Source organism: Doryrhamphus excisus, chromosome 1 (assembly GCF_030265055.1).
Source record: "Doryrhamphus excisus isolate RoL2022-K1 chromosome 1, RoL_Dexc_1.0, whole genome shotgun sequence".
NCBI classification, from domain to species: Eukaryota; Metazoa; Chordata; class Actinopteri; order Syngnathiformes; family Syngnathidae; genus Doryrhamphus; species Doryrhamphus excisus.
In genome coordinates this window covers 18902630-18927035 of record NC_080466.1, presented here as the reverse complement: position 1 = coordinate 18927035, position 24406 = coordinate 18902630, and the positions used below count along the sequence as shown (strand labels likewise).

The 24406-nt window shown below is 41.5% G+C and overlaps 2 protein-coding genes across 8 annotated transcripts in view; one reads left to right on the top strand and one right to left on the bottom strand.

Annotated features, from left to right (window-relative positions):
* The window catches only part of cntln (centlein, centrosomal protein), a 377543-nt gene that overhangs the window by 205751 nt on the left and 147386 nt on the right, over positions 1-24406 (top strand). The window lies entirely within an intron of this gene.
* bnc2 (basonuclin zinc finger protein 2) overlaps positions 1-24406 on the bottom strand; it is a 178692-nt gene that overhangs the window by 134095 nt on the left and 20191 nt on the right. The gene's annotated exons all lie outside the window — the stretch shown is intronic.

Here is a 24406-nt window from a genome sequence, read left to right as displayed (position 1 = left end):
CCACATTTGCAATAGGTAAGGCATGAATTATCGTCCATGTGCGTCCAGTTTGTATTTGATTGCCGCTCCTCCTCCTCCTCCTCCTCCTCCTCCTCCTCCTCCTACATGCAGTTGAACAATGTGGCGATATGAAGTGGAGAAGGAGGTAAAGAAGAAGTTAAAGTTAATGTCAGGATGTGCCCCATAATGACTCGTATAAGCTCTGCTGGGAGCTTCCTCTCGCGCCAGCTCCAGAGACGCTAACTTGATTGGGGATAATTGGCTAGCCTTCACTAGCGGTTAGCATCCAGGCGTGGAGACAGAGGAGGGCACAGGGGAGGGCACGGGGGCTCAAGACACACACACTCACACACACACACACACACATGATAATACATACAGTCAGCTTGACTAAAATAAGACAATATCTAGAAGTTGAAAGTGCTTTTTATCTTTATCAAGTTTGTGTGCACTTTCCTGCAAGAAAGTATAATTTGTCAAAGCCAATCATAGTATCCCGATTATCTGGATCAGTCTGAAACTTGTCCTGGATTTTTTTTTCCAAGTCCTCAGACCATATTTTATTTTTTGTGGAGTTATGGTTATCTCTCACGGTGGACGAGTGGTTAGCACGCAGGCCTCACAGCTAGGAGACCTGAGTTCAATTCCACCCTCAGCCATCTCTGTGTGGCGTTTGCATGTTCTCCCCGTGCATGCGTGGGTTTATTCCGGTTTCCTCCCACATTCCAAAAACATGCTAGGTTAATTGGCCACTCCAAATTGTCCATAGGTATGAATGTGAGTGTGAATGGTTGTTTGTCTATATGTGCCCTGTGATTGTGATCTCTTCCTGCTTTCCTAATGTAGTAAAAGTTTTTTATTTTTAATTTTTTAATTTTTTAATTTTTTTTAATGAATTGAAAATTTGATTTTTTTTCACCCCCAAAATTTGTCATCAATTCTTCCATATCCCATTTCCGACCCAAATTTCATTCAAATCCATTTGTAACCTTTAAAGTTATTTTGAACACATACACAAACATAACCTCCCCATGTTGCATTTGGCCGAGGTAATGATAACGATAATAAACACGGTGGTCATGCAGCAAGCTACAACAAACCACTCGTCCACCGTGCAGCCCATTTAAGCAACATCAAAAAATGTAAATGTTCTTAACAAGTTGCAAAATTCGAGTAAATGGCAGACAAGAGCACATAAAAGATGTCACGTCATGTAATTCCGATCGACACCCTCAAAGCGCTCTGCAGCGACTTGTTGCTGTGATTCACGCAAGATCCCGGCAAAAAGGAGACCGCGCGCAAAGCCCGTAAAAAATCCTTTTTTGCTTCTATTCTGCGGCGTGTCGGACCCCCGCGGCGTCTCTTTTACCCGCCTGTGTTACCAGCGTGTTGCTTTTTGAGACTGACCCGTTGTGCTCTGCTGAGTCACCGCTTGGCTGCTCGCAACATGCGCACCGTCGCCAGAGCTGCAGGGTGCAACAAGCTTCAGTCAGGGAGAAGACTTGGCACAAGAGTGGGGCCTCGGGGGGGAGTGGAGTGGGTGGCTCTTCTCTCCCTCAAAGGAAAGCCATTTTAGCTGCGTGTGTGTGTGTGTTGTTTTACGAGCACTGCTTCCTTCCCATATCGTCGTCGTCGTCTTCGCTTTCAGACGCTGATTAATGGAGGCTGGGAGAGGACGGAGAAAAGCAACTTTGCACAGCCATTAAACATTTGCTGGGCTGTGCACAAGAGCATGCAGAACATCCCGTGCAATCAATTTGAGTAATGCCGTATGCGCCGTTTTAGCATGTTCAAGCGTGCCTTAATGGATTATGTACAAGACACAACATTAGGTACCCTTGCAAAGTCTAATGAGATACCAGGGACCCTTTTTTAATCCTTTTTTTACTCAACAAAAGGACAGCAGAACAAAAATATCAGGCAAAGTACACATCTGGTTGAATGTTGTTGTGCCTGATATCACCGAGGCATCAAAATCCTGCTAAACTTTAGCAAAAAACTTCATTTTTAGTGATAAATAGCGGAATAGAAGACAAGTGTGATCATAAGAGTCGGAAATTCAAACGCATGGAATATCCAAAGTGGACAATTCCCGTACATCTCATAGGTGGGTTCTCTCATCTCATGGGTTGATTGTTATGTTTGTTGACCAACACTTTAGAAGGTGCAGGTGTACCTATTAGTCCCTACTGCAAAAAAGGTCAGTAAGGATAATAGGATAGTTTAGGATAATTCATAATGCCGCCTACAGAGAACATACTAACTCCTTATTTCTAAAATCACATATACTTGCTGATATAGTTAATCTTCAAACAGCTAAAATAATGCATAAGGCTAAAAATAACCAATTACCTAAAAATGTCATCCAATACTTCTCTACAAGAGAGGAGAAATATGATCTCAGGGAAGAAGTACATTTGAAACACTTATATGCTAGGACTACGTTAAAAAGCCATAGCATTTCAGTATGTGGAATCAAACTATGGAATGGATTGAGTAAGGAAATCAAACAATGCACAACGATGAGCCAATTCAAGAAACAATACAAGCAGTTGATGATGATGATGTCATGATGTGCTATATATATATCACTATATTGACATATTGACGTATGGTACACATAATGCCATTGTATGGTCATATCACCTCGTACTTCGGTACGAGGTACATTATTAAAAAAAAAAAAAAAAACCTTAAACTATTATGGAAAGCAGGAAGTGAACAAATGAAACAGTTACTGATTGTAAAAGTAAACTGTATTATGGAAAGCAGGAAGTGAACAAATGTAACAGTTACTGATTGTAAAAGTAGCAGACGGAGGGGTAGGATTTAATAAGCTTTGCTTCTTCCTACTCCTTTTGGACATGTGGAACTGTGAACTGATTATGGGATGCATTCAATTGTAATCCGATGCATGTTCAAATGAAATAAAACCATTACCATTACCATTACGAACGCAACCTTGCAGCACAATCAGCAGAGTTCACGCTGGACTTCCTTTGTCCAGCAGCACGCACGCTACTCTGCTTTGCAAATGAGTGTATCCACACCGTGGTCGCGCCCCCACCCTTCAAGTAGAGGAGGCACTTTTGAATGGCAGGAAATCCCTGAGATGTTTTCTTTGCTCTTTGTCACTCACTGTAAGATGGTTAAAGGGAAGTTGTGCTTTTGACACATAATGTACACTTGACATCCTTGTCTGGCTGTGTTTATTTTGCTGTAGCTCTTTTTTATTGTCACACGCATGCCTACGTACATAAAGCTGTCTTACACAATCACTCAGCCTGCAGCCAGATGTCCATGGAAAGGGAGGCCAGTATGCCCTATTACTCAAAAGACACAAACACACAGTGAGACGAGTGTCAGTAAGCAGGGGAGTGTCCCAGTGCAGGAATGCAGGGATGATAAGTTTGTGGAGGTATCAGGGGAGAGCGAGAGAGAAAGAGAGAGAGAGAGAGAGAGAGAGAGAGACGCTGTTACAGCCAGACACCTAACACTCCACCCTGCTTCCGACTCCTCACTGACCGGTTTATCACTCCTCTCCCGTTTTTCCCTCCTCCTCTTAACTTCCCTCCCTAGCTGCAAACACAGGCTGCCTTGTGTCTGCTCGTCCCAGTCGCTGTTGCAGTCGCTACTCCCCCCCAGTTTGCATTGATAACAGCCACCTTGCACAATAGAAATGAACAGAACTTAAAAAGTAAAGTCACGGTAATACAGCTTTGTGTGATGAAGGAACCCAAATGGTACGATCCTGTTGGCATCATTCTCTATGACCAACCTGGTGTAGAGAAATGGCAAAAAAGACACATTCCAGTTCCAACCTTAACTTGCACAACATGTCGTTGTACCACTCCACACAAAAGTGTGAGGAAACTACAAGGACTTTTAAGGCTTGATGTCAATTAAGGGTCCAGAAAATATGGCCCCGCATACAATTCCAACATTGGTTCTGTTGCTGCTGCTGCTTGTGCCGTGTAAAATGTGGTCAAAACAATGCATCTCAACTGTTTTGCCTGTGCTGTGTATAATCAGAATCAGAATCAGAATCGCCTTTATTGTCATTGTATTGCATACAACGGAATTTGAGTGCAACGCCACGGTGCATTTTGTAGAAAGTAAAAGTAAGAATAAGGAAAAGGATAAAAATAAAAAAAGGAATAACAATATAAATATAAAAGTGGCAGGTGCTGTTCAGAATAAGTGTAAATATATTCATTCATTCATTTTCTACCGCTTATCCTCATGAGGGTCGCGGGCGTGCTGGAGCCTATCCCAGAGGTGGGGTACACCCCGGACTGGTGGCCAGCCAATCACAGGGCACATATAGACAAACAACCATTCACACTCACATTCATACCTATGGACAATTTGGAGTCGCCAGTTAACCTAGCATGTTTTTGGAATGTGGGAGGAAACCGGAGTACCCGAAGAAAACCCACACATGCACGGGGAGAACATGCAAACTCCACACACAGATGGCCGAGTGTGGAATCAAACTCTGGTCTTCCCAATCTACGTGCTAACCACTCGGCCACGAGTTCGGCCATTTCCTTTTAATGCGTAACCTGCTTAGTGCAACATGGCGATTATTTCAATGCTAAAGATGTTGTCCAAGTTCTTATAAAATGTACTTCTGTCACATTCAGATATCATAAGTATGACTTTCTGTCATAGCCATACAATAATGAAACTTGCTTAACGACAGGTCGACACATTTTGCAAACTTTATTTTTGTAATGTTACAATTTTACGTTCCTAGAATGTTGACCTTTGTTCATAATAGTACGACTTCCGAGGGTGGAATTGAACCCTGGTCTCCTAGCTGTGAAGTCTGCACGCTCACCACTCGACCGCCATGCAGCTCAGTGTAAATATATGTACATCAAAAACAATAACCTATACAGTAACAAGATGTACAATTGCAGTACCAAAATGTATATAATAACAAAATGTAGTATTGCACATATTGTACCTGAGTTTCACTTGAATGAATGAATGCTATTGCACATAAGTCCAGTATTGCATGTTTGAAGTAGTATTGTACATAACAGTGAGGTGTGTGTTTTAGTAATGCAAATATAAGTAATGTTCCTTCAAGTTATTTCCTTTAAACTTAAATAGCCAAAAACTTACCACTTCCACACAGATAGGGAGGATAACTATTAACAGTTATTTAACCTTTAACATGAACGTAATAATTTTTTCTGGGTACATGATACCATACAGCATCCATATCAAACTTGCGCGGGCCGCACAAACATTAAACTTTCATATCAAGGCGGGGGTCCTCAAACTCGTGTCCTGCAGGCCACATTTGGCCCGTGGGCCGCGTGTTTGAGACCCCTGGTCTATATCATCACTTAGTTCTTCTTCTGGTTCAAAACAACACAAAAAGATCAACATACATAGTAGAAGTCACCAGGCATGGAAAACAACCACAAAATCTGTACAATAACATCAGCGTACAACTGCTCATAGTCAACATCACCATAGTCACCAGTCAAATGTTTAATTTAAAATTGAAATTAAATTGAAAACAGGAGAAAATAACTGAATTCCTTGGAGGATAATCAGTGGGTTTCCAGTCACTTGCAAGAAAATCAACAGATTTTATCGCACTTGAGCAATTTGCAGGCCAATTTTTTGGTTTAAGTTGCATATTTTCTATCACGCCGCACTCCCCCCGCAGACGCAAATATATTTAAAACATCAATATGTATATACGTGCATGCTGGGGTATAATTACCTGGCCCATAGTGTCTGTTTGCTTGCAAAGCATAGCCTTCCATGCCGTGAAAAGAACCTGGCTAGCTCCTTATTTATTCATCAGGCATTCTACAAGGGGAATTTACATGTTCACCGCCATGTAGAAGGCGGCTGGCGGTAGCATGAAAGCAGTGAGTCATGCTAATAAACGCTATTGAATGAACACAGATGGTAAAAATTTCCCCGTGCAAGAAGTGAAGGTGAAGGAGCTGTTTGTATTCCAGGTCGCTATGATATCACCTTGAAGTATGGCTAACGATAAAGCACAACTTTACACGTAGATTTCATCAGAAAGTGTGACCGATGTGTTGAGATGGACTAGGGATGGGGACACCCTTTACTTGTCCTCTTGTCCCACCCTTCTGCACCCTGATCTAGCATTAGTATTTCTACCTATTGTAGTAGTCGCTTTGAGAACAGAGAACAGAGTTTTCTGCAAATCCTCGCTTAATAATGGAGAGGCAAACCCCACCCTGCCACACCCTAACCCGGCACCATTGCTCTTACAGTCGTTTTCATAACATTTTCCTACAAATCATCTCCCACCAAAGCGAGTTTAAACACATGCAGCGGCTTTAATGGACAAGACGAGCAGCCGGCACAGTAAATTCCACAGAGACTGTGGACGGTTTTACCCATCTTTTCAAATGAGAGAGTGCCGCCCGTCTCTCTCAAGAGGCCTGTCAACAAACGTCTGAGCATCTAATAACGGTGCGATGGCTCAAACATCCCTTTTAGCCCATCACAACTTAAGTGGCTGGAAGAGGGAGCGACGGGGGTGACAAGCGGATGCGGGGCAAATTGTCTGAACCAGGTGGAGTGGTTTCTCCACACATGGGGGGAGGGGGGGGGGGGGTAGGTGTGCATGAGCGCACGGTTGAGGAAGCAGGAGGACGCACCGACAGGTTTATCATCAACGACAACAGCCACATATCCAATCGGCGGTCAACCTCTTCACCGTCATCAGTGCGGGCCCATTGAACACGTCACGGCCAAATGAGAGGGCTGTCCCATCCCAGAACAACTGTCAACACCTGATGTGTGTAGGCGGGAGTGACAGGAGGGAGTTGGGAGGCGACGGGGGAAGGAACCGGGATGAAAGGTGCAACTGATGACAGCCTTTGCATTAAAGGTGAATTAGCAGTGCTAGCGGCGTCCACTATGTAAATAGTGTGCCATTATAACCATGCAACATAACGGCATGACCCTGCAAAAACACAATAAACCATAATGGAGGACATCCAGTCTTTTAGAATGTTGAAGAAGACGAGCTTTAGTAGCGCTACCAAAACACCCAGCACTTACCCCCCTGTGCCTTTTACACAGAACCCAGTAAAAGCTCAATATTTGTGTAATTATATGCACTTTTATACAGCAGAAAATGTTTTTAGCGGGTGTCTGTGTCAACGCCCAGGTGTGAGTGACAGGAAGAAAAGCTCTGACTCACTTTGGGAGAAGTCTTATTAGTGCTACCAAAACCCCCAGCATTTACCCCCCTGTGCCTTTTACACAGAACCCAGTAACAGCTCAATATTTGTGGGTGTCTGTGTCGCCACCCAGGTGTGAGTGACAGGAAGAAAAGTCCTGAGTCACTCGGGGAAAAGTCTTTCAGAATGTTGAAGAAGACAAGCTTTATTAGCGCTACCAAAACACCCAGCACTTACCCCCTGTGCCTTTTACACAAAACCCAGTAAAAGCTCAATATTTGTGGGTGTCTGTGTCGCCGCCCAGGTGTGAGTGACAGGAAGAAAAGCTCTGACTCACTTGGAGAGAAGTCTTTTAGAATGTTGAAGAAGACGAGCTTTATTAGCGCTACCAAAACATTCAGCACTTACCCCCCTGTGCCTTTTACACAGAACCCAGTAAAAGCTCAAGATTTGTGTAATTATATGCACTTTTATACTGCAGAAAATGTTTTTAACGGGTGTCTGTGTCGCCGCCCAGGTGTGAGTGACAGGAAGAAAAGCCCTGACTCACTTTGGGAGAAGTCTTTTAGAATGTTGAAGAAGACGAGCTTTATTAGTGCTACCAAAACACCCAGTATTTACCCCCCTCGGCTTTTTACACAGAACCCAGTAAAAGCTCAATATTTGTCTAATTATATGCACTTTTATACAGCAGAAAATGTTTTTAGCGGGTGTCTGTGTCGCCGCCCAGGTGTGAGTGACAGGAAGAAAAGCTCTGACTGACTTGGAGAGAAGTCTTTTAGAATGTTAAAGAAGATGAGCTTTATTAGCGCTACCAAAATACCCAGCATCCCCTCCTCCATGCCTTTTACACAGAACCCAGTAAAAGCTAAATATTTGTGTAATTATATTCACTTTTATACAGCAGAAAATGTTTTAAGCGGGTGTCTGTGTTGCCGCCCAGTTGTGAGTGACAGGAAGAAAAGCCCTGACTCACTTGAGAAGTCTTTTTGAATGTTGTTCAATACGGTACTAAAGATGTGAATAAGGGAAGTCACGATGGTATCAGTGAAAATAATCATAATGATACCGTGTCTAACAAACAGACGGACAACTGTTCCTTGGCAGAGGTCCTATACGGTTATTATAGCATTACTAGCACTAAACAGATCCAAGCTAATCATCTTGAAAGTGCCTGAGCAAGTGTTAACCCATCCGGTGTGAGATTATGAGGGGAATAAATGTATCGATATATTTTTCACAATGGTCTTGGGATGCCTTGATAATGCCTTTCGCCATTGGCTAACTTCACTTACACATATACACAACAACGTCCGGTGTGTGTGTGTGTGTGTCCATAAATCACAGAGCTCACAAGACAAAGAATGTGACACTGGAAGCAGGCGGGGAGGAGCAGCAAAAGTCTCGTGAACTCGGCCTGATCGTTGCCGAAGTGCCTTGAGCTAGATGCAAAGGGGGCGTGAAGGGGGGGGGGGGGGGGTGCTGACAAAGATTGAAGACCCCCGTAGCCCACCTCCCTTTGCTGTGATGCAGGTAAAAAGTGTGCAGTGCAGGACACATCTGAGTCCCGTCCTGAGGGGGCGCTGGGGAACATGTCTTTGGCTAGTCCATTCTGGGCATTAATCCCCTGCAGCTGTGTCCCCACTTCCTCCTCTCCTTTACTCCAGTTGGTCCCCCCATGACTCTTAATACATTTTTCACAAACAAGCGACATGTGTTCAACAGGCGAAGGACACTCATAAGCATGCAGACTCATGCATCCGGTCCCTCACAGGTTGAGCTAATGCAGTGACACATAAACAACAAGACAGAAAAGACCCTCTGGCGGTGCCCCCGGAGCCTCTGCTGAGGGCTCCAGGCCGCCCCAGCATCACTGGCACGGAGGACCTCAGGATAGGCCGACACAACTCTGCTCTTCTTCCCTATGCTGCTCTTTCTCTTCATATTTAATCGTGAGACGGACACCCTCGAAATAATTTACAGGAGAGGAGGCCCCAGTGAAACACATGAATTATGGAGGACATGGTGTACAGGTGATGGAGACGTACAGTACAGCACCGCAGTCTTTCTCCATGACAGGACTGTGGTACCTCTAAAGTCGGGACACCCTTGAGGTTGTAGAATTTGGAAGTTCAACCAAATTTTCAAGAAGTCTCAAAAGTTGCAGAGGACCTACAGTAGCTCTATTTGACCACATCTTACACGGCACAACACAGCAGCAACAGAACCAATGTTGGAATTGGGCCATATTTTCTGGACCCTTAAATGACATCAAGTTGTCTTAATTGATTAATACATAATTGCTGTTTCATGTTTGACTATGGGCTATTATTCAGTGTGGAAGTGGTTTGTTTTTGCCTGCTCATTCTGCACTTCTTCCTCACTCTTTATTCCTATATTATATATACGGCAGACGAGTGGTTAACTCGCAGACCTCACAGCTAGGAGACCCAAGTTCAATCCCACCCTCGGCATGTTCTCCCTGTGCGTTCTTCTTCGTGGTGTTTTTCGTCTTCTGTTGTTTATTGGCAGTTGGCAAGCAGCTTTCGTGTGCATTAGCGCCATCTGTGGAACAGAATCTAAACCCTTCTATACGCCATTCACAAGTCCAGTTTTATTAAAAAAGAAAATACATATCTATATAAAACATGTGCCGAGCTTAATTATAAAATATTAGCAAGATTGAACTTTATCTTTTCCTGTTCCCGGGTGCGTTCTTTCAGCGAATGCTGAGATATGACGTAACACGCAGCTACAGACGTTCTTCGATTTAAAAAAATGGAGGCGAGCAATCGGCACTGGACTGCTGCGGAAAGTTTGTTTTTGATTCAAAGTAAATTTCAAGACTGGACAAAGGAAAAACTGGCAATACGGAGTTATTCCAACAAGTGAAAGAAAAACTAGAGGAAGTCAGTATCACGTGATGTTGATGTTTACGTTTTACTGCACATGCCCCATTGACTATTCTGGTTGATTATAGCGGCGCATGTAGACACACGATTGGAATATTCCTTTTCATGTATACCATTGCTTTCGGAAAGATTGTAAACGTGGCTATTGTCAGCAAAACATGGAACAGGTACTGTCAGTAAATACACATAAGACAACTACTACTATTGGGAACAACAACTGCACTGCAATTTTTTACATTCTGAAGAACCTGAAGAACTCCTTAGTTGACTTTGTTTTTAGTGTTAGTGTTAAATTATGTTTTATTTTGCTGCCGTAATACAAAGAGTGGTTAACTTATTATTACAGTATGTATCCACAATGTTCTCACTGGGAGGTACAGCAGCGTAGTCAAGTGTGTGTGTGTGTGTGTTGAGACACACCTGGTCCGAGTTGGGACTGTGGAAACACTGAACACCCCCACCTTTGTCCCCTGTGGACTGCTCTGCTGCTGTCCCCCCTGCACACCAGCCCCCGTCTGTCCACATTCCTTTCACGAGGATACCTCTCCATCCTGTCCCATGAGATTCTCTGCGTGTGTGTGTGTGTGTGTTGAGGCGGGTGCCCTACAGGCCCTCTCTCCTCTGGTCACTTTATTAAAGTGTGTTTTAATTTACTCATGTGAGCCTCTGTGACACACACACACACACACACACTCTCTCCTGGGACATGGCTTATTAACTCTGCTCCTGTCTGTCAGAGAGTGCACATGTGTGTTGGGGTTGTACGGTTTGTGTGTATGTGTGTGTGTGTGTGTGTGGTGTGGGGGGGCAAAACATCCGAACCAAACATTCCTCAGGTTGGAAACACACACACACACACACATTTCAGTAGCACAGTTGAGTAGAGGCCATGTAAACATGTACTGTAAATATCTTCCTGCTGACAGTCACACACACACACACACACACATACAGCATATATATTAGGGTTGCTCCAATCAATCGGCCACCAATCAGTGGAAAAAGCCCCCACTGCAGAATTGACAAAAAAACATGTCTGCCGTGTGTGGGACTTTCTGTCTTTGTGAGAGTGAAAGAACTTTTGCACCCCCCAAAAAGTGCCTCAAAAAATGTCTCACCGGGGTGGCGCTTTGAAACGCTTTGGATTGGTGCAGCATTTGGGGCCAGCGGCTATAAAGCGCTGGTCCAAGTCCGCTGTACTTTACTTGTAGGTGTGGGCAAAATGTGGGGATGAGTACCGCCTCAGTACAGATTTAGGAACATGCAGACACTATGTAGCACTTTTAGTGCAGGAGGAACTTTTGTTGTATGCAGGGGCTGCGTGAGGCGACAAATGACGTGTGATGTGCACATCAGTCTGAGCACTTCGCCAGTTCGGCTGTCCAATGAGCACGCACAGCTTGCATAGACCATGACGAGTGAGAAAGAAAATGATGGGATTTTTCTCACTTTTGATGTCCATAAACAGATTTTTGGGACACATTACAGTGTGAAGAGTTTTCCATGAAAGGAGGACCTTTAAGTCCAAGTTCATGTGTGTTCCAGGGGTTAAACTGCGTCCATAAAAAGCATATTATTTGCTATATGAAGCAAATAGTGTACCTCCCACTCACTCATCCTGTCCCGTCCTTGCTCCAGCACGTTCAAATGGTCCGTTTCCTCCTCAGACACACACACACACACATACACACACACGCAGAAACGTGGGTTGTGGCCAAGTGCTGGGGACTTCCACAGACATTGCTGCCAAGAGTTCCTCATATCTTCCAAAGAAGACGCGATATGACACACACATGCACGCACGCACATATACACACGTCTACATAGAAGTTCTAAGAGTACGCCGACAAACACACCCTGCAAGGTCATCTGTGTTAAGGGTGCGGCATCATGGCCAGGTGAAGGGGACACTGTGCGAGGGCAAGGCCGGCTGATAGAGCGTCCTCCTCCCTTTTTTTTTTTTTTCCGCTGTTCTGGAGGAGAGCGTCCCCGCCGCAGCTGTTGAACAGTTCAAGGCGGGGAGTCCTTCTGGGCGTGTGGGGGGGGGGGCATGGGCGGTAATGAAAATTCCCCAGGAGAGAAGCGAGGGGAATTCTGCTCTGTTATTTGTTATGGGAACAAAGAGAAGAAAGGGACAGGAGGGTTAGCGAGAGGGGATGTCTTTGTGTGTGTTTGTCTGCTCAGGTGCTCCAGTGGTTCCTCCCTGTCAACATGAACAAGGTGGAGATGTATATACTTTGTTTTCCTTCAAATGTCATTTTTAAAGCTATGATATGTAATTGTAGCCTGAAATAGCATCATTCTCATGCTAACTTAACATCATTATAATTGCACATATCATTGAGCATCCGATAGCAGGGGTGTCCACTGAGGGCCGCATTCTAAAAAAAAAAAATCAAACGATGTAGGGGTCACTTAAAAAAAAATAAAATATTTTTCCTTTTTTAAAATTCTTATGGGATTTAAAAAAAAATAAATCAAACAGATGTGTAGGGGGCACTTAAAAAATAAAATATTGTTCCTTTTTTTTATTCTTATGGGATTTTTTTTTTTAAATCAAAAGGATGTTGGGGCCACTTAAAAAAATAAAATATGTTTCTTTTTTTGAAATTCTTATTGGATTTTAAAAAAATCAAAAGGATGTAGGGGGCACTTAAAAAAATAAAATATTGTTCATTTTTTTAAATTCTTATGGGATTTTTTTTAAATCAAAAGGATGTTGGGGCCACTTAAAAAAAATAAAATATGTTTCTTTTTTTTGAAATTCTTACTGGATTTAAAAAAAAAATCAAAAGGATGTAGGGGGCACTTAAAAAAATAAAATATTGTTCATTTTTAAAAATTTTTATGGGATTTTTTTTAAATAAAAAAAAATGTAGGGGCCACTTTAAAAAAATAAAATATTTTTCCTTGTTTAAAATTCGTATGGGATTTTTTACAAAAATATTTGCACCTTATTTTGCAGTAAGTGTCACCAAAAAACCCAATGAACAAGCTCCCTAAAGGGTTTGCCCAAACTCTGAGGTTTCGCCTGAATTTAGACGCGCATTTTTCTGATTAATTTGGGAAAATTCACAATAAGTATTCCCACGTTCCAAAAAAAAAAAACACCTTATAAGTTAACTGGTCTAAATTGACCATAGGTATGAATGTGAGTTGGCTGGCAACCAGTCCAGGGTGTACCCCGCCTTTTGCCCAATATCAGCTGGGATAGGCTCCAGCATACTACTCCACCCAGGATCCTAATGAGGATAAGCGGCACAAAAAATGGATGGCCGGATGGATCCTATGCAATTGATGTTCTACTGTATATTGTATAAGACTAAAATGCAATAAATATGTGTTGTGTCAGCCGAGTGGTTAGCTCGCAGACCTCACAGCTAGGAGACTCAAGTTCGATTTCACGCTCGGCCATCTCTGTGTGGAATTTGCATGTTCTCTCCGTGCATACGTGGGTTTTCTCCGGGTACTCCGGTTTCCTCCCATGCTAGGTTAATTGCCGACTCCAAATTGTCCATACGTAGGTATGAATGTGAGTGTGAATGGTTGTTTGTCTATATGTGCCCTGTGATTGGCTGGCCACCAGTCCAGGGTGTACCCTGCCTCTCGTCCGAAGACAGCTGGGATAGGCTCCAGCACCCCTGTGACCCTCGTGAGGATACACAGTAGAAAATGAATGAATGAATGTGTTGTGTCCTCTGGGACGCCGTAGAGTTCCACTTTAGAACAGTAGGAGGAGGTCTGGAGCAGCAAAGCCACTTCCATCGTGCTGCTCTCACACATTGCATGCAGGCCCCACCAAGGCAATGTGTGTTTATAATGGGAAGCTTCCCCACTGTGCATGTATTCTAATGGGACTTGGCAACACACACAAATACCTCCAGCCGCTCACTCTAAACATACACAGACCACAAGTTACAACATGGTGCATATGTGTCACCACACACACACACACACACACACAATGGTGTAATAAGTCATGGCTGCTTATCAAGCCAATGTGTTTCTACTTTTCTAATCTGCATCATTTATTATGGGCAATACCAGAATAGGGAACACAGCCATGGTCAATATTATGTCTTGGCTCGCTGCATGCTGTCCTGAAGGTACGAGCACAGGCACCATAACACGCACACACTCAACCTTTTACTCCTGGAAGACTTTTTTTTTTTTTAAAAAGGCAGAATATGTTTGTTGAAGAGGGAAAATAAGTTTTCCCATAAAATAAAAATTGTAGTCACTGAGACGTGCTGACAAAGAACATGGAGTAGAAAACATCCACAGAATTACGACTTTTTTTTTTGGCATAACATTGATATTATTCTCATACTGAAACCACAGTGTTTTCATACATTTACAATTTATACGACTTCATTATCAAACTATTACAACCTCTTATTCTATAACATTACAATTGTTCCTGGTAATATTATCAATTTGTTCTTGAAGTTCCAACTTGTTTCTTACAACATTTTATCATTTTTTTCGTAATATAATGACTTTTTCTATGACTAATATTACAACTGTACTAGTAGAAGGTGATCATAACACTCTTAAACATGTGGTAACATTACGACTTTATTCTAATGAAACCATGGCATAGCAGTTTTAGTGTCATAATATGCCACCGTTTTTTTCTCCTAACATTTTTTATACTTCATTTTTTCTACTTAAAAAAGTCTTCATAGTGGTAAATGTAATTTTTTCTCATGTCACAACTTCATTCCCATAAAATAACAACCTTTTTTTTCCTCATTTTACTCACTTCATTCTCATAATAACTTTATAGTCATAAAGCTAAGCCTTCATTCTTGTAAAAGTAGATCTTTATTAATAAACCATGAACTTGTACTTTTTCCTTGAAAAAAAAAATACTTCTTAACCCACACGGCCTGTCTTCGCCGTGACATGTGAGAGCTGATAAAGAACACGGAGCACGTAATAATATGCTTTTTTTTTCCAAGTGTAGGGACTAAAACCGTGACTTTTACTGGGGTATTAAATGACCACACACATATACACACACACACATATGCACATATAGTACACACGCACACACACGTATTTAATATACAACCCCCATGAAAAACAGTCACTAAGAAGAAGTTGTGGGCAGAGTTTATTATATATTATATGTGATGAGGAATACAATGTGTGGTTTTAGTTATACGTGTGTGTGTGTGTGTGTGTACTGTAAGATAGGAGTGTTTAAGGAGCCCGGGGTCTCTGAAGGATTAATGGTGGCAGGCCAAGCAGGGTAATCAGGACAGCGGATAAGTCCTGGTCATCCAGGCGTTGAGCTGAATAAACATGAGAGCCCCGTGATATCTCCTACGCACACACACACATACACACATTCACATCAAGCAGGTCTAGAGGGAACCAGTCTGGTTCCAGAGGATGATGCCAATCAGAAGACATACACTCATAAAAGACTACAATATGGCGGTGACAGTTTATTAGGTATACTTGCTTCTCCGATTGCAGTGTCAACAATTCCACTTGTTGAAGTTTTGTTGGGGTCACCGTGGGTGGTCTCGAAGGGTGTGCCTAATGTTTTGTCACCTCTCATATTTGAATGTAAGTGATCCTAATGTGTTGTTACAATGACATCATAGTTTTTTTTTCTTTTCATATTGCAACTTTATTCTTGCAATAGCCAAACATTATTCTGCTAATGTTACGCTTTATTGTCATTATTTAAAATGATGACTTGACTCATTCAATTCAAGCCATGTTTCAAAAGCTGCCCCTCTTGGTATCGGCCATTTTGGATGATTTTGATGGAGAATATTGTGTTCTTGGGCTAAATAGACATGGTAAACAACTATCCATCAATTTTCTATGCCACTAATCCTCACTAGGAGCCTATCCCAGCTGTCTTTGGGCAAGAAGCGGTGTACACCCTGGACTGGTCGCCAGCCAATCACAGGGCACATATAGACAAACAACCATTCCCACTCACATTCATACCTATGGACAATTTGGAGTTAGCATGTTTTTGGAATGTGGGAGGAAACCGGAGTACCCGGAGAAAACCCACGCATGCACGGGGAGAACATGCAAACTCCACACAGAGATGGCCGAGTGTGGAATCAAACCCTGGTCTTCCCAATCTATGTGCTAACCACTCGGCCACGAGTTCGGCCATTTCCTTTCAATGCGTAACCTCCTGAGTGCAACATGGCGAGTATTTCAATGCCAATAATGTTGTCCAAGTTCTTATAAAATGTACTCCTGCCACCTTCAGATATCATAAAAGTATGACTTTCTGTCATAGCCATACAACAATGAAACTTCACAGTTCCACATGTCCAAAAGGAGTAGGAAGAAGCAAAGCTTATTAAATCCTACCCCTCCATCTGGTACTTTTACAATCAGTAACTGTTACATTTGTTCACTTCCTGCTTTCCTGATATAGTTTAAGTTTTTTTTTATGTTTTTATTTATTTTTAATTTTTTTTTATTTTTGTCACGTACCGAAGTACAAGGTGATATTATAACTTTATTCCTGTGATAAAATGACTTTGTTGTTGTAAAAATGCTGATTTTTTTGTCATAACATTATGACTTTATTCTAATAATATTTCCAATAATATTACAATTAAATTTTCATAAAATGATAATTTTTTTCTCATAATATTCTGAGCCTATTCTTGTTAGTATGACTTTATTGTTAGCATTTATTTTGACTTTTGCCCGTTCCTTTAACTTGAGTCTCATAAAGTTACAACTTTTTTATATTACAACTGGGGACGATCAGTATGATAATTATCAGTCCGATATCAGCATAAAAATGCCGTATGGTTGATATCAGTATCAGATGAAAGCGGATATTAAAAAAATATGTGTACAATACATATGTGTTCATTCCACCAAAGGAAATAATGGACAATATCGGCATATCGGACAACACTAAATACAACTTTATTTTTGGTAAAAAAATATGACTTTCTTCTCTTCTTTGTTCATAGGATTGTAGCATGTTCTTTCTTTACAGTTTTCAGAGATTTTTTTTCTACTTATTCATAATATTGTGCCGTTAAAACTGAATCCATCCAATGTTTTATGCTCCAATTCAAGGTTACTTTTTCAAAGAGTTACCTTTGATGCTACTGTGACCTGACATTTGGGGGGAGTGTGAAAGCCTTTCGGTGAATAACAATATACAAAACTTTTTAAATTTCTTTTTTAACACGAAAAAAAAGGCTCCTTAAAACCACATTGTATCTTCAGTTTAATCAACAAGACTTTTACCACACACAGTGCCGGCTCCGTTTTCACCACAGGCAATGTAAGATAAAATAACTTTCTAAAGTCAGGAGAGAAAAAAAGCCAGGCTATCTGAGAATGGCTTTGCTTTTTGTGGCCGCTCGCCAAGTGTAGGTATGCAGCCCAATGGACACCATCTGCATGAACAGTTTTTTTTTTTAAGCTAGCGTTTCAATAGTGCATATGCGTGCGTGTGTGTGTGTGTGTGTGTGTGTGTGTCGGAAACCAGGAGCCAGAATGGCAGGGACGAGGTGGGAGAGCGGGACATTCCTGCGAGATGACAAGCCGTCACAGTCACACAGCAGCACAGGAATGTTGGGAAAACAGAGCGGGTGGGTGGGAGGATGACCAAGCTGAGGGATGGAGGGATGGTGGTGGTTTATTTGGGGGGGAGGAGGAGAAGGGGGGGGGGGGGGGGGGGGGGCTAAGAGTGTCACTTCATCAGACCTTGTAGTCACGGGTTTCCAAAAAGGGAGCAAAGGAGCGGCTCTAATTAGTTTGCGCTCACTGAAAAGAGATGGAGGTCTGACTTTTGCTCCCAATCTCCATCTCTCTCTCTCTCTCTCTCTCTCTCTCTCTCTCTCTCCTCCGTGGTGCTGATTCACACCAATTTCTGTCATGCTACTGAGAAAAGGCTGCGGGGGGGAAAGCAAGTTGGACGTTTTTCTCATAACAATTATGTCTTTATTCACAAATAATCATGACTTTTTTTTCTCACAACTTTCACTTTCCCAATGACACTACGTCTTTATTCTAAAATGTCAACTTTTAAAATCTTATTATTGGTTATAATAATATATATAATATAATAATATAAGTTATTACAACTTTCTTCAAATACAATTAAATTACATTCAAAGTTTTCACCATCATATCACCACACTTTATTCTCAAAATAATATTTTCTTGTAAAAAAAATAATAATAATAATTTGAACTTTTCTCCTAATATTATGACTACATGCTCATAAAATTCAGATTTTTTTGGTCATTATCCAACAAATTTATTCTCATAAAATTATTTTTTTCTCTAAAAACATGATGTCTTTATCCTCAAAATTTTCGAGTAATTTTATTAGTATTTTTTACTAATAACTTCTGAATTTATAGTCAAAACGTGATTTTTTTAAAGTCATCAGTCAAAATGTCAACATTTTCACATAACCCAACAAATTCCAAAATTATTCTCATAACATTAAAAATGTACATCCATAAAATAATTTCATAAAATTATTTTTTTTTGTCATGCAAAGTTATTCCAATAAAATAAAAAAAAAATCTAACGACATTATGACTTAATTCTCCTAATAAAAGTGAATTTTTGACTTCACGGTCAAACTTTTGTTCTCGCAATATAATAACTATATTTGTATGAAATTGTGACTTTTTCCTCCAAATTTATTCTCAGAAAATTCCACATTTTTTCTAATAACATCTACTAATAACAGTTCAAACATAACTTACAACATTTTACTCATAAAATTCGGTCTTATTTTTTCATACTTTCAATGTATAAATTAGAAAAAGACGCTTTTTTTCATGGTATAGTGACTTCATAGTCATAAAATTCTGCCGTTATTCTTGTAGGTTTTAAAAACCAACTGAAAAAACCACTGGAGGGATAAAAGCAAAGGTGGGGGGGACAAATCAGTGCATGTGTGCGTGCCTTGGAGTGAGCCCGCCATTAACGACAAGAAGGAGGGAGGAGGGGTGGGGGGGGTTGAGGAATGGTGGCAGCGAGCGTGAACACTTGTGAATATGCGCTCCAGATGTGTCGGCCTGTCACGCCGCGAGTAAACACCCTCGCTGACGGACAGCTCGAGACTGCATGGCCTCACCGTCTCTCCCCCCGGGGAGTGGGCTGGAGAAGGGAGGGAGGGAGTGTGGGGGAGTTGTTGGAGGAGGAGGGGGAAGGGGGGGGGGGGGGCTCAGTGGTAAGGGACCGGAGCCAAGAGCAAGACACCCTGAGGACCTGTGTATCCTGGCAGGCTGGACACAGACGAGACACTGGGAGAGGAAACCAGAGAAAGAAGTTAAGAGGAAAAAGAAGCGGGGGAGGACTGGGCCCGATTGTTCCCCTCCTGTCCCTCCTCCATGTGGCCTCCGAGGGGGCTTCTGCAACCTCAGCGAATTACCGTCTGGCACGGACCTGCGAGCTCCTGGGAGCAAACTGAAATATGAACTACCAGACAAGAGGGGACAGAGCGAGAGAGAGAGAGAACGTAAAAGACGGATAAGAAAGTCAATGGGGGCACCGCTGACCACCACGGATGCTCTGACACCTATTATGGACCTATTATGCTCCGTTTCAGTTGTGGAGTCCTATAGAGCAGCTACACACAATAACCTACACGGAACGCTTTCTAGATCTTCTAGATCTTTTTAGTCCACCTCCAACCCGCCTCTATGTACACCCAATCCATCGTGATTCGTCACACTCCCATGCCTTCCCGAGGACTTCCAGATACGTAGGACCGTGTTTACTGAATACAGGCCATCTGCAGCCCATATAAGGAATTCCAGGTTGAAGTGACGTCAGCAGAACTGTGTACAACAGAGCATGCAGAGCATTCCTAAATTTCTTTCAGGGTTCACCTCCAAATGCGTAAACAGTTTTGTTTAACACAAAAATGCAACATTGTAACATAATAACGTCCCATTTAAAATCAAACCTCATACCCTCCAGGACAGCGTCCATCCTTCCATCCATCAATTTTCTATGCCGCTTATCCTCACTAGGGCCGCGGGTATGCTGGAGCCTATCCCAGCTGACTTCGGACAAGAGACAACCGATGGTGAAGTTTGCATGTTCTCCCCGTGCATGCGTGGGTTTCCTCCCACATTCCAAAAACATGCTAGGTTAATTGGCGACTCCAAATTGTCCATAGGTATGAATGTGAGTGTGAATGGTTGTTTGTCTATATGTGCCCTGTGATTGGCTGGCCACCAGTCCAGGGTGTACCCCGTCCGGAAGCCTGAAGACAGCTGGGATAGGCTCCAGCAACCCTGCGACCCTTGTGAGGATAAGTGGTAGAAAATGGATGGATGGATGGATGGATGGATGGAAAACCAATATTACAAAATTCCGTATATAAAACATGTTCATTCCACCACAGGAGATTACACATCGGTATCGGCTGATTTCGGAAAATGAGGGTTGGACAATCGATTTTCAGAAAAACACCAATATCGAACATCCCTTGTTGTAACATTATTCTTTTCATATTCAATTATTATTGTCATTATTCATTCATTTTCTACCGCTTTCTACGTGGGTCGCGGGGGTGCTGGAGCCTATCCCAGCTGTCTTCGGGCGAGAGGCGGGGTACACCCTGGACTGGTGGCCAGCCAATCACAGGGCACATATAGACAAACAACCATTCACACTCACATTCATACCTACGTATGGACAATTTGGAGTCGCCAATTAACCTAGCATGTTTTTGGAATGTGGGAGGAAACCGGAGTACCCGGAGAAAACCCACGCATGCACGGGGAGAACATGCAAACTCCACACAGAGATGGCCAAGGGTGGAATTGAACCCTGGTCTCCTAGCTGTGAGGTCTGCGTGCTAACCACTCGACCGCCGTGCCGCTATTATTATTATTATTATTATTATTATTATTGTCATAAAATTGATTTTCATAGCATAACCACCTCATTGTTGTAAAATACAATTTTTTTCCTCATTTTTTTAACATGACAACATCATTGTTTTAATATCATCACTTTCCAATTGACTGTATTGCTCCACTGTTCCGACTGAGAAATGACAAGAAGCGTGTTTATAATCACTGACTCCAAATATGATCTTATCAGTGGACGCTGCAAATTCAATATGGGACATATCCAATTCACTTTTATCAAGGTGTCCCAAACCCACAAATGTGAGTTGATGGAGGGTGCACGGGGGTGCAGACACATTTGAGTCCTGTCAGGTGCAATGCAGCCGCTATCAGGAAGCGGCGTTGATGACACCGCTGCATTAAGCAGCTGTCCACTCCCATGATCATTAGTGCGATATGGATGCAGCCGAGCAGGGAGCAGGATGCCGCGATGCTACAGAGCCCAGTCTCCAGGGGGTCACGATGGAGGGGGGTGGAGAAGATGAGTCTAAACAACATCGAGTCACCGAAGCCCCCAAACGCGGGGTCCACACACACACAAACAAACGCACACTGGAGTGTGTTTGTGATGTGAAAGCACTGAGATGCCACAGTGACGGCTGCAGGAAAACCATTTTTCCTTTAGTGTCAACCATTCCACTTTGTTTGATTCTTACAATACTTGGGGGACGACCTAAAAAAATAAATGGTTTCAGGGGTTTCTAGCAGGGGTTTTTTTGGGATAAAAGTACCAATATGGTGAGTTATTTCCCTTTTTTGAATGAGTGTGCTAACTACGATGTTCAAATACAAATACAGAACTATTCAGTTCAATTTAGAAGAGTTAATTTGCACCCCAAATGGAATTAAAAATGGTATGATCCATTATCGTTGTCATTCTTCTTAAACCAGGATGTGGCCTGCTAGCATTTGTTTTGTTTGTTTCTTTCGGCTTTTTCCTGAGAACTGAGTCGACAAAGCGGATCTTTCTGAACCGCAACTGATTTTTGCCTTGAGCCCTTTACATTCCCAATGCCCTTCCAGTGGAGAATCGAACCCGAGGCGTCCGCTCCAAGCTAACCACTACACCACGGCGGCAAATATTCACATGGAATACGCTGCTCCACCAATGTTTACACTACCGCTCAAAAGTTTGGGATCACTTGGAAAAATTTTTGGGCCAATCTAAAATATGGCTTTTTCTTGGCAATCCTGCTATGAAGTCCAACATCCTGAAGTCGCCGCTTCACTGTTGATACTGACACTGGCTGTTGACAAGCTGCCAGGTGACAACCTTTGAGGCGTCTTAAACTACACACTCTCAGATATTTGTCTTCTTGCACAGTTGTGCATCGTTTTTATGTCCTTGTTAGACCCAGTTTGTGCTGCTCTCTGAAGGGAGGAGTTAACAGCATGGCAAGAGATTTTAGTTTTAGTTTAGATCTTTTGATTGACGGACTGACAGTTGTTGATAGCAGCCCTCTATGCAAAAATCTTGATCTTTTTTTGAAAATGATCTGATTCATTTCAATTGTTTATGAAATGGATAAAACTGTTTGTGAAATGCATGAAAATGTGTTTTTCTTTGGAAAACAAAGAAATTTGCAAGTGATCCCAAACTTTTGAGCGGTAGTGTATATTTTATCTTATAATTAGGGATGTCCGATATTGGCTTTTTTTTTTTGCCAAAAACCGATATGCCGATATTGTCCGACTCTCAATTTCCGAGACATTTTTTCCGTTTGCACGACAATGGAACTGTTACCCTCAATCCTAGATTTCGAACTAGTCCACTCAGATCAGTCATATTGCTATGCAAAAACAACAAATTACTGATTCTCAAAACTTTGGGGAAGGGCCTGCAATCGAGTTTTCCGTGTTTTTAGTCCCTCTCTTTGTCTTTCCTTTGAGGTTATTATTTTTTCCTGCAGCATTTAACAACGACATATGCAAATTATATACAAATTAAATTATAACGTCATCTAGCAACTTCTAGGACAGCCAATAGCTACTTTTCTCACTGAAAAGTTACAACAGTACCCCCCTCCACTTGTATTAAAATAGTATCATGCGTCATCTTGTATCCAGGAACCAGAAAGTAGCCTGCTAGCTTACAAATAGACATCCAAACATGAATACAAGGCAGGTTGTTTGTGCATGTGTACATGTTCCTGATATCAAAATATACAATCATGACATTTTACGGACGAGCAAACACAAATCGCTTTTCTTGTCGCTAGCAAAAGTCTGCACATACTTTTGAAAGTCTTATCCAAACATTTCTATTGACTATACATATTTAGCATCTTTTATCAAGTCGATTTTATGCATTTTTGTGTATAAGGATATTACCTTCCTGGTTTAGAAGAGGATTAAGCCAAAACATGCTGGAGGACCATAGATTACTCAAAAACCACCAAGGCTTCAAATCTTCATAATAAGATTAAAAAAAAAAAAGAAATTCTACTATTATAATAAGTCTCAGCTTGGCTGGCCTTAGTCGCCATGAAGACGTAACCTTGCTCTCTGATTATCCCGTCTATCTGACCAATAAAGTGAAGGGTGGTTAAAGCGAATAGTCTAATTAGGTTCATTACAGGACTATAAGTAGGGGATTAGCAGATTCTAATCAAAGAGGCAAGAAGCTCTTTTTTATATCAAAATGGTTGCCACGAGCAGTGAGCTGTGCCGTTACCTGCTCAGAGAGAAATGGTCATGAAAAGACAAAAGAAGAAAAGGCAAGGCCACAAAAATCCAATATTTTTGTTCGCTTTAATCGTAATGGTTTGTTGTCATGATCGGAATTTCTGCGACATGACAAAAGCAAGCATTTACAATAATCCCTCATTTATCACAGTTATTTGGTTCCAGAGCCGTCTAACAGGAGTGAATTTCCACTAAGTTGTAGCTCTTATTAATAAATGGGATATTTTCATAGTTACAGCATTAAAAAAACATTTTTACAGTCTTCTAAATATGGCTTTAACATTATTAGAATTATTATTATAATGTGTAGTTTTTGCATTATTAGAATATTAGAATTATATAGTCTAACAATAAATTTTGTTAGACTATAACTTTATTCTCCTACTATTTTGAATTAATTCTAATATTCTAATAATGTTAAAGCCATATTTAGAAGACTGTAAAAATGTTTTTTAATGCTCTAACAAAATTTATTGTTTTTCAAGAATAAAAAATAATGTAGCATGAAGTTTAAAATAGTGGTACAAAATATTTTAAAAAGACTATTTAAGTTGGAATATAATGAAAAAACAAAAAAATTATGTTTTTTAAGAATAAAAAATAACCGCATGAAGTTTAAAATAATAGTATAAATTATTAAAGAAAGACTATTTAAGTTGTAATATTATGAAAAAACAAAAAATATATACTTTTTAACAATAAAAAATAACGTAGCATG